Genomic DNA, 15613 nt, shown 5'->3' with positions numbered 1-15613 from the left:
AGCCTGAGGAGAGGGGAGGGGGGGTGGGGGGAGAGGTCAATCAGGCAAGTACAACTCTTCTTACACACCAACAAACTAGAATGCACACACCAACAAGAGCATTCACTCCAAAAAGAGCCGAAGCCAAGAAAGGCCACGACCCCATTCAGCGAGGTCACCAACACCAAACGTTTTTACCTGTTGGGGGACTGTCTTCAGACTCTACACCATACATTTTCAGGCATTTTTACTGGTGGCAGAGCTTTTATCATTACATGAGAATTAACTTTTTGTTTATTTAGAATAAAGATAAAAGGGCAAAGCAGACCGCCAAGGAATCACACAAAAGGCTGCTGTAAGGGACATACCCAGTGAGCCGCACCCTGGTAAGATCCCCTCCTCATATGTGGGCAAGACCCGTGACTCACTTCTACCCCCCGGAATACACCAAAGGACGGGATGTCACTCTACTCCTTAGGTTATGTCCTATGGCACGGGTGACCCGATGTCATTCTCCTCATTATTATATCATATAAGATCCTGTCTTAGTGGCCTGAAGGGAGACATTCCCCTGCTGGCCTCGAAGACGAAGGTTGTCATCGTGTGAACTGCCCACGGAACCGGGGACAGCCCGCAGGAAGCTTTGTACAACAGGCCTACAACCACAAGGAACTGAAATTCTGCCAACAAATGAGCTAGGAAGACAACCTCCTCCCCTCCACCTGAGCTCCAAATGCAGATGCAGCCCAGCAAGCACCTTATCTGCAGCCTGTGAGGCCCTGAGCAGGGAATCCAGCAAAGGGGGGCCTGGACTCAGGACCCAGAGAAATGTATTGTGTCGAGCTGCTGCAGCAATGTGTGGTCATCATTAGGCCTCAGTGGAGAACGAACATGCTGTCTCTTGGGTCATCACAATTCTCACCTGAGTTACCAGGATTTTGCCACTCAAAAATGCCTGTCTTCTTCAGCTACTCTGCTGATAGTCTGCACTTGAGTATTTACTGAAAAGAAAAGCTGACAATCAACATATAGATCTGTCCTGAGATTTGTTTGCATCCTGGGGAATTCATTCATAAGACAGTTTCAGGAAAACATCACAGACTAAATAAAAAATCATGAAATCCGAGCATAACCAGGTGAAAAAAAAATTATCCAAGAGGACGTAAACAATAACAAAAATGCATACCACAGAACGCTAACGCTGAAAAGACTTCTGGAGCCGTTACGCGAGGCAGTAACGACGAGTCAGTTACAGGACGAATTCACTCTATGGTGAACGGCTGGGCCTCGGGCAGGTGATCAGGTCATGAGGGTGGGGCCCTCGTGAGTGCGATTAGCGCCCTTGTAAGGGAGACCCTCCAAGAGCTCTTGGTCTTTCCGCCAAGCGAGGACACAATGAGCAGAGGCCCATCTGGGAAACAGGAAGTGGATCCTCACGAGATTCGGAATCTGCCAGCCCCTTGATTTCAGCCTTCCCTCCTCCCGAGCTGCAAGGACAGAATGTCTAGCTGCCCCGTCTGGGCTACGTTGCCACAGCAGCCTGAAATGACACACACCACCCTGGCTCCATTCTTTTTCCATCAGGTTGGGTGCTTAGAAATAAGTAAAGTCTAACGGGCTCTTAGCATCGGTACTTTTTGACATTGGGGGCCAGATGATCCCTGTTCTGAGGCCGACCCAGACGCCGTGGGACGCTGACCAGCCTCCCTGGCCTCTGCCCGCTGCAGGCCGGCACAACCCCCTCCCCCAGAGTTGTGATGATCAAAAACGTCTCCAGACATTGCCAAATGTCCCAAGTGGCAAAACTGCTGCTGGTTTTCTCTGGAGAAGAAAAATCAGCATCTTGCGTCTGACAGGAACCGCATTTACAAAGATGCAGGGCCGTGTGGGGCCAGCTCACAGATGCTGCTTACGACACAGCCAGGCTACTAAAAGTGATCATTTAAAATGCACCATAAGAGGCAGGCTTTTTCAGATAGCCCGTGTCAAACCTTTCTACAAAATTATCAGCAGTTTCGTTAGAAAATAAAATACCGGGGCGCCTGGGTGGCACAGCGGTTAAGCGTCTGCCTTCAGCTCAGGGCGTGATCCCGGCGTTGTGGGATCGAGCCCCACATCAGGCTCCTCCGCTGTGAGCCTGCTTCTTCCTCTCCCACTCCCCCTGCTTGTGTTCCCTCTCTCGCTGGCTGTCTCTATCTCTGTCGAATAAATAAATAAAATCTTTAAAAAAAAAAAAAAAGAAAAGAAAATACCGATTTCTTTCTTCAGCATCCAGATCTGTTTTGTTTTCTAAGGAGAAAAGATCCCGGCACCCCAAGAGCCAGGTTCTCCTTCGCCAGCCACGAGCGTCTGCAATGAGCACAGGTGTCTGCACGGTGTTCACGCAGGATTCTGGAGCATCCTCGACACACGAAGGATGGGGGACTGCTTTGTTCCTCTTTTCCTTTACGCACCATCTTTTCCTGCAGCTAGGAAAAGTTCTGCTTCGGCTCTGGCTCTCCGGCTTCCTGATCATAGACTGAGGTTCTCTCTAAATGTATAAGTTAGGATATGCTTCTCCCAGTACACTGTTCACTTTTTAAAGGCTTTTTGATTTGAACGCGGCAGAGAAAAGAAAACAGAAACCAGCCTTGGCCTGCAAGAGAACCAGGTGAAATGTCATCTGGTCCACAACACTTGTCCTATGTCCCCCTGGCTGTTCAACCTCAATGACATAGTTTAATTTTTGAAAACAGAGTAATTGGATCACACCTCCCCCACAACTGAACAACTTCCTAACTAGCTTTTAAAGGATTATTTTTTTTTAAAACCTAATTCCAGGGGGGCCAGGCAGCCTCAGTCAGGGGAGCCTCTAACTCCATTTCGGCTCCAGTCATGATCTCAGCCATGAGATTGAGCCCCATGTCCAGCTTGCGCTCAGTACGGAGTCTCCTTGAGTTTCCCTCCCTCTGCCCTCGGCCCCTCCTCAGGCACACTTGTGCGCGAGTGCTCTCTCTAAAATAAATACATAAATCTTTTAGAAAAATAATAAAGGGGCGCCTGGGTGGCTCAGTTGGTGAAGCGTCTGCCTTCGGCTGAAATCATGACCTCAGGGTCCTGGGATCGAGCCCTGCGTCAGGCTCCCGGCTCGGCAGGGAGCCTGCTTCTCTCTCTCACCGCTGCTTGTGGTCTCTCTCTCGATCTCTCTCTCTCTCAAATAAATATGTAAAATCTTTAAAATAAATAAATAAATATAAAACCTAACTCAAAAAAAAAGGGGGGGGATTGACAGTAACCAGTGAAGGAAATGCATTTACAATATACGTGTATATTTTTAGACTATTTCAACACAAACACGAGAACATTCTTTGAACTAACGGCAATACTTAATCCATTTCAACTCCTTGGGTTTTGTTTTTTTTTCTTACACGATTTTATTTATTTATATGAGACAGCACGAGCAGGGGAGAGGGGCAGAGGGAGAAGCAGATTCCCTGCTGAGCAGCGAGCCCAACACAGAGCTGAATCCCAGGACCCTGGGATCATGAGCTGAGCCGAAAGCAGACGCTCAGCCGCTCAACCGACTGAGCCACCCAGGCACCCCTCATCTCACTGGGTTTGACTGCACTGCAGTCAAGAGAAACCCACAACAGTTCACAGGGTGTTTACAGTTGCAACACCTCTAAGCAACGTGCTTGAAAGCGGTGGTGGTGCTGGTGGGTCTGATGGGTCCACTTTACTTTTTTGACACCAGTGAGTAAAATGGCTGATCTTTGCTTGGCAAAAGTTACCAACGTCCCCTCATAAGTGTGGGAAGTGAAGTTCCCTACCCTGTTTCCTCCATGACCAGACCTAAATTTCACAGAAGGATGGGAGGATAAAACGATGGATTTCCGCCCAGGGTTCTGCTGTGCAACTGAATGTAGAGAAACACACTGGTATTCATGGCACTGAAAGGTCTCCGAGGGCAGCAGCGGTCAGAGGGGAGGGGAGGGAGTCCCCACTCAGCGTGTCTGGTTGGAGCGTCTGCAAGGACATTCCGCCTCTCCGGTCATCTGCCACTTCTGAGTCTGTCCGCGAGCCAAGACCGAAGGAAGGTGCCCCCGTCCTCGTCTTTACCATAACCGGTCGTGAATTATCACGTCGACAGGAGGAGTTCCGACTGTCGTGTTACTTCTCAAGCCCCCCACTCCTGCCTCTGCTTAAAGATGAAACAGCTCTAACTGATGGAAAAGAGAAAGTCAGGCAAGGCTGTGAATCCCTGAGCGTGAGCTGCCCTATGTCTGTCCGCGTTCTACTCGGGGACAGGACAGCCAGGGTTCTCTACATCAGACAAACAAAAGTCACATCTACATGAACATTTCCACTCCGTCTCTCGCTCTTTTGTTTTTAATGCGGTAAACAGAACATATAACTCACACTCATAAGCCCTTCAGTGTACAACTCGTTACGGACATTCACACTGTTGTACAACGATCCCCACCGTTCATTTCCAGAACCTTCTCATCTTCCCAAACTGGAACTCCATTAAACACTAACCCCCCACTTCTCCCATCCCCCTGGTCCCTGGCACCCACTCTTCGGTTTACTTTTCATCTCTATGATTTGGGATTCCTCCAGGGAACCCCTCTGTCTGATTTTTAATATATACGCTTCATGTCAAGAAAATGGGACAACTTGAAATGACCGACAGTTTGATTTTAAGGGGCAGTATACTGGGGCCACAGGACATTTCTCTTGGTTCCTCATGACCTCTCATGTCTCCTTTCCAGAGGGTCCTTTCCTGCAGATGTTTGGCAGACGCACTCAGCCACCGTCCCCGCCCCATGAGGTTCTGGGCTTCACACTCAACAGGCCGATTCGTCATGGCCCATGTTCACTGTTTTGAAGGCCTTTCTCACCACTCGACAGCTCAGCCAAGATAACAACCCCACAATAAAGAGTGAGTCCCCTAACTTCACCTCACCCTGCTTTCCCTCCAGTAAAGACTCAGATATTTGAAATGAGGACACAGGCCAGGCACACTGAACACGGGGAGGCTGACGTGGGTCTGTTCAGAGGCACTGCAGGGCTGCCAATCCCATTACGGCCCTAACTCTGGCTGCGTGCTTTACCGAGCTCTCAGCACTGTGCACTATTTCCAACAAAGTCCTCTTAGGAAAGCAAGCGTGTGAGGAGAAATTACTGAGTATCGCCTATATTCAAGGCATGGTGTTTTGGCAATACTAGGAATTAAACACATTTGTACACACACTGACACACGCACTCACTCACGCACACCTCTTCCTTTAAGCTGTTTAGTAAGACCTCTATGCAAATAATGAAAGGCACCAATACTTAAGCCCCCCCGTAAGCCACACAAAGTATTACGGGGAGTGGGGGGCCGGGTTCCAAGGAGGGAAACTTTGGAAGAGAGGGGAGCGTAAATTCCTGCTGATGAAGACAGCATCTGGGGAGGAAGATGGGAACAGGGAGAGAGGAAAGCAGTACAGGAGCCGTGTGTGGTGTGTGTGTGTGTGTGTTGTATAAGTGCATGACTGTGTGTGTGTGTGTGTGTGTGACTGTGGGGGGGGGGCTGCTGTGTAAAGAACAATTTGACCTTGTATGATGTACCAAATGCTGCCCTGGACCCAGGGCAGGAAGAACTCCGTCTGTGCTACGGTTTGCTGTGAAATGCCGTTAACGTCTATCATGTGAGGCAAGCTGGCCTGTGTCCTGTCTTCATTCTGGAAGAAGGATTTTCGCAGGCATGTGCCTGCGCTGGCTACAACCGTCAGGGTACAAATGTGTGGGATTCAGGGCGCCTGGGAACTAAGAGCCAGTCAGTCTGACTTTTCATCATACCCCCATACCTTTCTAGCTCCAGGTTGGCGGGCAGGTTACGTGACTCAGCTTCTTATCTCCTAACGTTGGAACACGACAGCCCTACGCCCGGGAGAGGCTGTGAGAATTCAGCGTTTGTACAGAAATTCTCAGAGCAGGGCCTCAGGCACAGCAGAGATCCACGACTTGCTAACTACTCCTCGTATTCGGCCAACGGTGCACGTCCCCAAAGAGAGTGAAGCAAGCCTTCTGGAGGCATCGGAGGGACACACCACCCTCAGCAAACGGGCTTGGGGCTGGTCCCCTGGGAACGGTTCCTCGGTGGTCTGCAAACACACCGGCAGCACGTGTAAACCCGTCAAAGCCAGCACCATCTGGAGGCACCACATCTAGCGGGTTTCCAGAATGGCATCCGTGCCCAACTCCAGTTCTGAGAACTCCAGTGCTGCTTCCCAACCTCTCCAGTTCCAGGATAAAAGACAGCGGTGGCGGCACCAGGACACCCTCCTTGGCCTCAAACAGATGGGAAACAACAACAACAAAAAACAAAAACCCAAATGGGTTCTTAATGAGTGCATGCGCGTGTCCTTTCTGGCCTGACCCAGTTGTGATCTGAGACACCTGCCATCAGGTTGATGTGAGGTCTTCAGTGCGAGGAAAGGGGAGAAGCACCCCCCCCCCACCTGGCGAAAGAAAGCCACGACATCCCCTCCTGGAGCTGCCTGAAGACGTGGGGGCAGCGGGCCGAGGGCTGAGCACGTGTGCACAGCGCCCCGCCGACTAGAAGCGTTCCAGCACGCTTGGGCACTCGGGGGTTGAAGCCGGGGAGAAACGGAAGATGAGTTATTTATAGTATTGCTTTTTGCAACTGCATCTCGAGGCGGCAGAAAGTCCTGTTAATCACGGTTCCCTTCCCAAATCAGTGCAAAGTTCAGTCGCAGAGAAATGTCGCTGAAGGATTTCATTCAATTTAGCACGTGCTTACGGGGTTTTCTAGGCTAGCATTCTCCAGGAAGGGAGGGGATCGCCCCAAAACAACAGAGTCTGAATGGCCATTTAATTACCTTCAACGTCGTAACCCCAAGAGACCTACTTGGGAGTTGGCGCGGAAGGGAAAGGCAGAAAGGGCCTGAGTCTTGCCGACAGGAGGGGGCCTTGTCCCGAAACAGTGAGCAGAGCACACAGGATTAAAGGAGGAGAACAGGGCTCATCTCGCCTCATTATTAGCGGGGAAAGTTTCTCTTCTAACAATCTGCCCCATTGTGAAATCGTCTCCTGAACTCTTTTAAAGCAACCCTTTCCTCTGGGGATGGAAGAAAGTTTGTCTCATTTCTCGTCCCTCCTCGCCCGCTGGCGTTGACGCTGGAAGAATCCACGGCTTAAAGTAATCTTCTGGAAAAGGCTCAGCTCTCTGCGACTTGTCTCCATGCCGCCTGAGGACCGAGAGCCAGAGCAGCTGGAAAATCTGCTCGAAATGACCTCATCCCACAAAAGGCACTTCCTGCGTTTCTCCGTGGACATTCTGACTCGAGGGTCGTGGGTCCTACCCTCCTTGTTTGTTTCCCTTGCGATGTGTTTCCTTCAACGGAACGAGGTTTATTTTTTATACAATCAGTGGTCAGCTGAAGATGAAATTTTTTTTTTAAAGATTTTATTTATTTATTTGACAGAGATAGAGACAGCCAGCGAGAGAGGGAACACAAGTAGGGGGAGTGGGAGAGGAAGAAGCAGGCTCATAGCAGAGGAGCCTGACGCGGGGCTCGATCCCATAACGCCAGGATCACGCCCTGAGTCGAAGGCAGACGCTTAACCGCTGTGCCACCCAGGCGCCCCTGAAGATGAAATTTTTAATGCGTGTAATAGCACTTACACACCATCCTTCTCCAAAATCTGCTTGGAGACCAGCTTACGTTGGAGGTGAAAGAGGCTTGCTTTATCACTTCGCATTATCTCTTTCTCCTACATAATTGTCGTTAAGACAACATGTAGCTATGCAAACACTTTGCTGTTCAATGACGGTATGATTCAATAAATTATGGCATTTACAGTTTGACCCCGATTACGGGAAGATATACACGTGGAAAATATTGAGAGGAAAACACATGAAAACATGAATGGGGTTTCACGCTGGTTGCTTACTTTCTTGGACTTTCCGTCATTTACCAATGAGTAGATGTCTATTATTGTACAGTAAGAAAAGATACCCCCCAAAGATAAGATTTCCACTAAACTTATTTACTTGCAGTCAGACGGCCCAAAATTATAATCAAACAACTATTATTTTATTACTAGAGTCTTAGCAACAGTACTACCATTTAAAATACGGGAATAAACCAGTAGAAGAAGATGGAGTCCTGGAAAGAGTATTTCATGACCAGGGAAACGTCCATAATACAGTGTTATGTAGGAAAAAAGTAGGTTTTAAGATGAGCGCGCATGCGCGTGCGCACGCACACACACACACACACACACACACACACACAAGATAACCCTCCGAAAAGTCTCCCATCTACTTCTGGGGGTGATTTCGCTAGAGTTCTCTCTCCGTGTGTGCTTTTCCTATTTTCCAAATCTTCTCCTATGAACGTGAACTGTTTTCACATTCATTAAAATGTAATTAAAACCTGGCAATGTCTCCAGAAATAATCTGCATGAGAACGACTCGGCTCTTCTAAGGAGGAAATAAGGCTACAGGGCTGGAGAGCAGAGGAGGGGGCTCGTGTTAGGAAAATAAAGCCGCTCTTCACGGAAGAAAAAACATCCCCGGGGTGAGGCATTCAGAAAGGGTCCTTTCTGCGCTTGGCCGCCCTTCTGGGTTAATTCATGGCTGGCTGGGGGCCTTCATCCAAAGCCCTTGTGCACATCAATGGCCAATGCTGACGTGACAGGAAAGGCGTCCGGTCCCTGGGGTTACCTCCAAAACCGTCTGCGTGCCTCCCAAGTGGCCACAGAGTCCTCTCTCCAACTGTGCAAACTGGCCACCCTGTTCACTGACACGTCTCTGCCCGTCCACGGGGAAGACCCAGAAGGAAGCCTTCCTAAAAAGTGCTCAAGCTAGTAACAGCAAACCACTGCTCAGACAGCCTGTGTCACAAGAGCCAAAGATGTACGCACAAAGAGCATGACTGTCCTTTCGTCCCCTCCTCTCTACACACTACAATGCGAGCTCACGCGCCCCAGACTGCAAAGCAGACCGCCTTGGAGACACGGCCAGTTACGGCCTCCGCAGAACAGTACTGCTTTTCCCATGACGTTGGTTTGAGCTAATACTTCCAATGCATCTGTAAATCAATGTACAGATTCAATTATCTTGAAGACTGAAAAATTGGAAACAGCTTGTCTACAACGTACAGGAGGCCCTCACACGAACTTGAGGAAGACACGCAGGCTGGCAATGACGTGTCTGAGACGCTGTGTTCTGTCTTCACAGAACAGCACTGTTTGATGCTTCAATTTAAATGAATAACAAAAACACCTTTTAAAAAAACACTTAAAGGGACGCCTGGGTGGCTCAGTCGGTTAAGCGTTAAGCATCTTGCCTTCGGCTCAGGTCATGATCCCAGGTCCTTGGTTCCCTGATCCATGGGGAGTCTGCTTCCCCCTCTCCCTCTGCCCCACTCGTGCTCTCTCTCGCTCGCTAACCCTCTCTCAAATAAAATCTTAAAAAAAATAACAATACTTAAATATTAAGAATCTCAGTATCAGATGAGAGTCCAGTGACCCTCTTATTTATGTCAGCGAATGTAGAAACTTAGTTTTACTATCAAATGCTCAGCAGCTTACATTTCATTTCGCCACAAGGCGGGTGAGACTTACCATACAGAACAAAATACCGACAGCGGTAGTGAGTGGGCTCTGCCAATCTTGGTGCTCCTGACACGTGGCAAACTGCCTCCAGACATGGCCGAATGTCCCCTGGGAAGGGGTGAGGGCTTGCCCCTGACTGAGAACCCTTAGTTAGGGCGGGTACACAGGTCCGGGACCACTGCTCATGACAGGGCAGGACAGCCCTCAAATTCCTAAAACTCGTAGCTCCCTGAACATCCGCAGGGCCTTTGCCAAGTGACCACGGTTTGGATTCTGTCATAATCACATCACGGGCCTCGCAGAGCTATACCCCCAGATGCCCTCCAATTCACAAAGCCAAGTTCGGGGAGGCAGAGACAAACAGGTGCGTTCCTCTAGTGAGAGTCAGCAGACCGTGGCCTGGGGCCAAACCCCTCTTGCTACTTCCCCTCATCAGGCCTGTGAGCTAGGACTAGTCTTTATATTTTTAAGTGGTTGAAAAAGAAAATCAAAAGAATCCTATTTCGTGACTCATGAAACCGATCTGCCATTCAAATTCCAGTGTCCGTCAATAAAATTTTATTGGCACTCACCCGTGTCCACTCATTTATGTACGATGGACAGCTGTTTCTACATGAGAGCGGCAGAGCTGAGCGGCTGTCACAGAGGCCGGCTGGCCCACGAAGCCTCAGTGATTTACTCTCCGGCCTGTGACAGAAAATGCTGCCCTTGCTCTGGTTCTCCCAGCCCCCCTACCGAAGCATGTCCCGTTTCTACACTGGACAACCATCTGCCTTGTCTGTTCCCAGCGTGAAGCGCCCACCCGCTGACCTGCAGGGCATGCCCCAAAGTGCGCACGTCCTCAGGAACAAAGCAGCCCCCTGAACCCTGAGAGCAGGAAACACCATCGCCACGCTCTGCTGTGGCTCCCAAAACCCCGAGCTCCAACGTCATCTCTAAAGCTCCACACCAGCGCCTCCCACACAGGAGGAATTCAACATGTGCTCCGCTCAGTGGAAGCTTCTGTTCCCTCCGTACGGAGTGAACTCCCAATCGAAACACCGAGGACCGACAGACCTCTCCCGTCGTCCCTCTGACGTTCGGAAGATGGTTCAACTCCATTTCAAAAAGTACGGACTGATGAAAAAGCCTGGCAGCTCAGCAAAACGTGAAACACACTCATCATGCAGCCCAACAATGCTACTCGCTGACATAGACCCAACACAAACGGAGACAGATGTCTGCACAGAAACCTGTACACAACGTTCGGAACAGCAGTAATATGAATAATGATGGTTCATAATAACCGAAAGGTTAAACACAACGCAAATGTCCACCAACTGATGAACGATCAACAGAATGTGGTAAACCATACAATGGAGTATTATTCAGCCACAGAAAAGATTCGGGCTACAACACGGATGACTCTTGAAAATATTAAGTTAAAGCCAGTCACAAACTCAGCTTCATTAACATTTTACGAATTTTTGTTTTTATTAGCAAACTACATTTTTCAAATACTTCAGTAAAATACCAAGATTTTTATACATTACTTTGTTATTTTTACATACTTGGGTGTTTTGGGGGGGGGAGGGGAGAGAGAGAGAGAACCTTAAGCTAGGCTCCACACCCAGCACAGAGTCCGATGCAGGGTTCCATTGCACAACCCTGAGATCATGACCCGAGCCAAAAGCAAGAGTCAGACGCTTAACTGACTGAGCCACCCAGCTGCCCCTTTACATACTTGGTTTTAACAAAAATACCTCAAGATTCTTACTGTAGTTAAATTTCAGCCTATCACTTTAGTCCTGATTGAACTTTTTAAAGCAATAAGCAAAATTCTTCCCCAAATTTCCATCGTTATGTTTTTAAAATTATGAAAGCTCTATAGGGTTTTTTTTTCCCTAAAAAAAAAAAAATTGAAGACAAAAATAGGAAACAAACTGAGGGTTGCCTGGGGGGGGGAGGTGGGTCAGGGGATGGGGTAACTGGGTGATGGGCATTAAGGAGGGCACTTGATGTAATGAGCACTGGGTGTTATATGCAACTGAAGAATAACTGAACTCTACCTCTGAAACCAATAATACCTTCTATGTTCATTAACTGAATTAAACTTTAAAAAACAAAAAACAGGGGCACCTGGGTGGCACAGCGGTTGAGCGTCTGCCTTCGGCTCAGGGCGTGATCCTGGAGTTGTGGGATCAAGCCCCACATCAGGCTCTTCCACTATGAGCCTGCTTCTTCCTCTCCCACTCCCCCTGCTTTTGTTCCCTCTCTCGCTGGCTGTCTCTATCTCTGTCAAATAAATAAATAAAATCTTTAAAAAAATAAGAATAAAAAAATAAAAAAAAAAAGGAAAAGGCAACCAAATTGATAAAGAAAAAAAATACAAATACAAAAAGTAAATAATAAAATCAGGCCCTAAAATCCCACGTCTTCGCACCTGTTGGATTTGCTCTTCTGGAAACTTTATCATCTCCTAGCTCTGTAAGTAATGATCTACCTGTTGTTTTAATTAAGTTTCAGGGTTAATTAGCCAATCAGTTTGCAGGTACACACAAACTGCATTACGAAACTAATAAAGCACAGGGGCCCGTGGCTGCCTCAGTCAGTAGGGCACACAACCCTTGATCACAGGGTTCTAAGTTCGAACCCCATGCTGGGTGTAGAGATTATGTAAAAAAAAAAAAAAAATTAAAAATTAAAAAAATAAACTAATAAAGTACAGAATTAAGTTACAGGAGATATAATCTATACACATGTGTCTAATCATAATTAATGTTTTGGCTTAATTTTAATTCACAATGTTGACAAGATTTGGTGTTAGAAGGTGTCATCCTCTCCTGGTAAGACCCAGAAAAGTTTGTAATAGCTGGTTCAGTATCCACAATTCTTGGAAGGCAATAAAAGGCAAATTCATCATTTAGAATTACCTATATAGAGCCCATAATGACTTCACGGTGTTCTACCTACCACCTGCAATTTCGGCAAGGGCAAAGGCCCGCAACTTGAAAAAAGTCCTTTTAAAACAGAAGATGTTCGGTTTGGGCAAAACGCACTTCACTTCTCCACGGGATTTCAGCTCAAGGACCAAGATGCAACAGCAGGCTGGGGCACTTACCTTTATGGTGACTTCATGTGTAGACCTTTGAACCAGTGAGCGCCGCAGCATCCGATCATAGAAACTGCAAAGTGTCTGCCAGGAGCCAGCTGGTGAGAAACGAGGAGATACGAAGAAAAAACTTAAAATTCTCTGGGAAGTATTCACCTCTAGCCTCTCCCATTTGGTGGCTTTTTCTTTTTCAAATCGGTAGCATTGTTTCCCTTCATCATCTCAACTCAAATTTCACTCATTTTATGACGTCACAATCTGTGTCTTACACTTGGAACGCAGACGCTGCAGGTCTGCTTGCAAAGTGAAAGGCGAGAAAGGAGGGTGGCCAGCCCGTATCGTCGTATGTGTCGAAATTCCGAAAGGAAAGAGTCTCAAAGTAAATAAAACTAATTTTAGTTCAGATATTGCTACTGCTATAGTTTAACGATCATCAGAGCCTATCTGAAATGCTTTTGTTTTCGGGACCGTGTCCTGTGCAACCAAGAAAATAAACTACACACACCTCTAAGTGAAGAAAACACACTTTAAGGAAATTTTATAGACATCACTTGGCTAATGTTTATGACAATATTGCATGCATGTCCACGTGTATATACACAGCCTGCTATATTCTGTGCTCATAAACACACAGAAACAACGTCAGAATCTTTTTTTCCCTTTCGGCTTCCCCAAAATAAAGCAAAGGAAAGGCACTGACTCACTATGGTTCCACTTACCCATTGGTGTCGTCATGCATCTCAATTTCACGAGAGTTCCCCCATGTGCACTTCTGAAGAAGCCAGATTTGTAAGCTCCTAAGTTAACCTTTGTATCTCTACTTTTCGGCCAGTATAAACAGGCTTAGTATAAACACTAAGCAATCAACTAGCATTGACTTAACAGTATTTACCTTCTTCCTCATAAAACTTCCTTGGTTATGAATGAATCCAGCGTCCTACATTTAAATTATCTACTATTGTCTATAAGCTCAAAATCTAAGGAAATGAACTGCCTGCCAACTTCTCTCAATTCTTGTTTAATCATAAGCGATAAGAAGGTGCCAGGGTTAATATAATTCAAACTCACGAGTGAAGCTTATGAGTAAAGCTGTTTCTTATTAAGTGAATGCAGGCCCTCATGAAATGTTTTAAGGAAATTCAAGGAAATTATCCCCAATGAGTCATGTTTATAGCTACACTGCTCAAAGAAAGGCAGTTGAAAAGACTTTACAGGTAGGTTCATAGGCCCTTAAGTTTCATTACAGTACATTTTTTAAAAAACACCACAAGGATATGTAAGATAAAAGTAATAACCAGGGCAATTTTTTAAAAATCTACCATTGAAGAAAAATAGTGATATTTAAACAAAATTTCCCTACACCTCTTTGAACAGAAACTATTCACCAGAGGGAAGGCAGGCATAAAGGAATATTGATTTTGCACATAAAATAAAAATACATTCCGAAATGAAAAAAATTCTGTAGTAGAGATAAAATAGGACAATACTCCTCACAGTACCTGAAGCACAAAGCAAATTACTATTTTCAGGATTGAGTTGTAAATTACCACAGGGGGGAAAAACAGCCTTATGATGAAACCGCTAAATACCGTAAAATATCAAAATATGAGCAGATGTCACCACAATAAGCCCCAAATTGCTTGGAAATTAAAACACTAAAATCCATAATAATTCAATAAGTAATTAATATATAAACAGCTCTTATTACAAGCTGTTCAGAAAAACCTTTAGAATCAAATTCTTATTCTGTGGTCCAAAACAGATGGTAACTCTTGGAATTGAAGATGATCTTTTATATATGTTGTTAAACTCGGGAAGCGTAATTAACATCATCTGTGTGTTATAAACACACAAACACAGGAAAACAGGACTGGTTACCAACATTCTTCTGCTTATGCAACATGTCAAAATTAGTTTATTGATAGAAACAATAAATCTGATCTTCCAATACCTAATCGTAACTGATTTTCCCACAATCAGGACCCAGAACCACCACCAGTGAGCAGTACTGGCAAGAACGTTCACGTACTGCAAAGTATTGGTGTGAAATGCCAATGATTTTAACGAATGCAATATGTTCTTTATTCTCAAAGGTAATAATGAATATAAAAAGGACTTTGTCACAATTTCCTGGTTGCTCCTCAGCTCTAGGTAAGGCACAGCGTAGACCTGTCCCAGCAGTCCTTCCACGGGGGAGGTATAGGGCCCTGACAACACTCGTCGTGTTGTGCAAACATCCCCTCTGTCAAGTCCCGAAACATTTCCGTCACTACAAAAGGAAACCTTGTACCCAATTAAGCAGTGACTGCTCATTCCCTCTGCCGGCGGCCCTGGCAACTGCCAGTCTACGTTCTCTCTGGATTTGCCTATTCTGAACACGACACCACAGTGGAAGCATATGATAGCTTTTGTGACTGGCTGCTTTCACGAAGCAAAATGCTTTCAAGGTTCCGCCATGATAAGGTGTGTCTCGGCACTCATTCCTTTTCACGGCTGAATACTATTCCACCGTATGGATGAACTACACTTGGTCCATCCATCAGATGCGGGGCGTTCTGGCTTGCGTTCACTTTCTGCCCATCGTGACTGGGGCTGCTATGAACACTCGTGCACAAGTCTGAGTTGAGCCCCCGTTTTCCATCCCTTGGGGCATACCCCCTTGCAGGGGAACTGCCCTACATCAGTTTGCTTTGATCCTCCTTCGTGGAAGCCTCATCCTCTCCAGGACTGACAGATGCAAACGGGACAGGCAGACAGGTCTGCGCAGGGAACAGACGTACAGGAGGGAGCCAGGGAACCTGCCTAAGAGCTCCAGCAGGCAAAGGACAGAAACCTAGAGCTCTGCACAGCAAGCACCAAGAAGAAGAAGAATGCTCTCTCTCTACGTGGAGCAAAGCAAATTGCTCTCCCACTCAGGAGCTCCTCAAAATGTAT

At 46.8% G+C, this 15613-nt stretch overlaps 1 protein-coding gene across 5 annotated transcripts in view; it reads right to left on the bottom strand.

Annotated features, from left to right (window-relative positions):
* The window catches only part of TBL1X (transducin beta like 1 X-linked), a 230658-nt gene that overhangs the window by 67912 nt on the left and 147133 nt on the right, over window positions 1-15613 (bottom strand). For 3 of the 5 annotated variants that reach the window (XM_011236269.3, XM_034649673.1, XM_034649672.1), the window contains exon 3: window positions 12689-12777. The exons of the other annotated variants lie outside the window; for them this stretch is intronic. The gene's annotated coding sequence lies outside the window, so the exon portion shown is untranslated. The remainder of the gene's footprint in view (window positions 1-12688; window positions 12778-15613) is intronic. 5 annotated transcript variants of the gene reach the window in all.

Source organism: Ailuropoda melanoleuca, chromosome X (genome assembly GCF_002007445.2).
Source record: "Ailuropoda melanoleuca isolate Jingjing chromosome X, ASM200744v2, whole genome shotgun sequence".
Classification (NCBI taxonomy): domain Eukaryota; kingdom Metazoa; phylum Chordata; class Mammalia; order Carnivora; family Ursidae; genus Ailuropoda; species Ailuropoda melanoleuca.
This window is presented reverse-complemented; position numbering and strand designations above follow the sequence as displayed.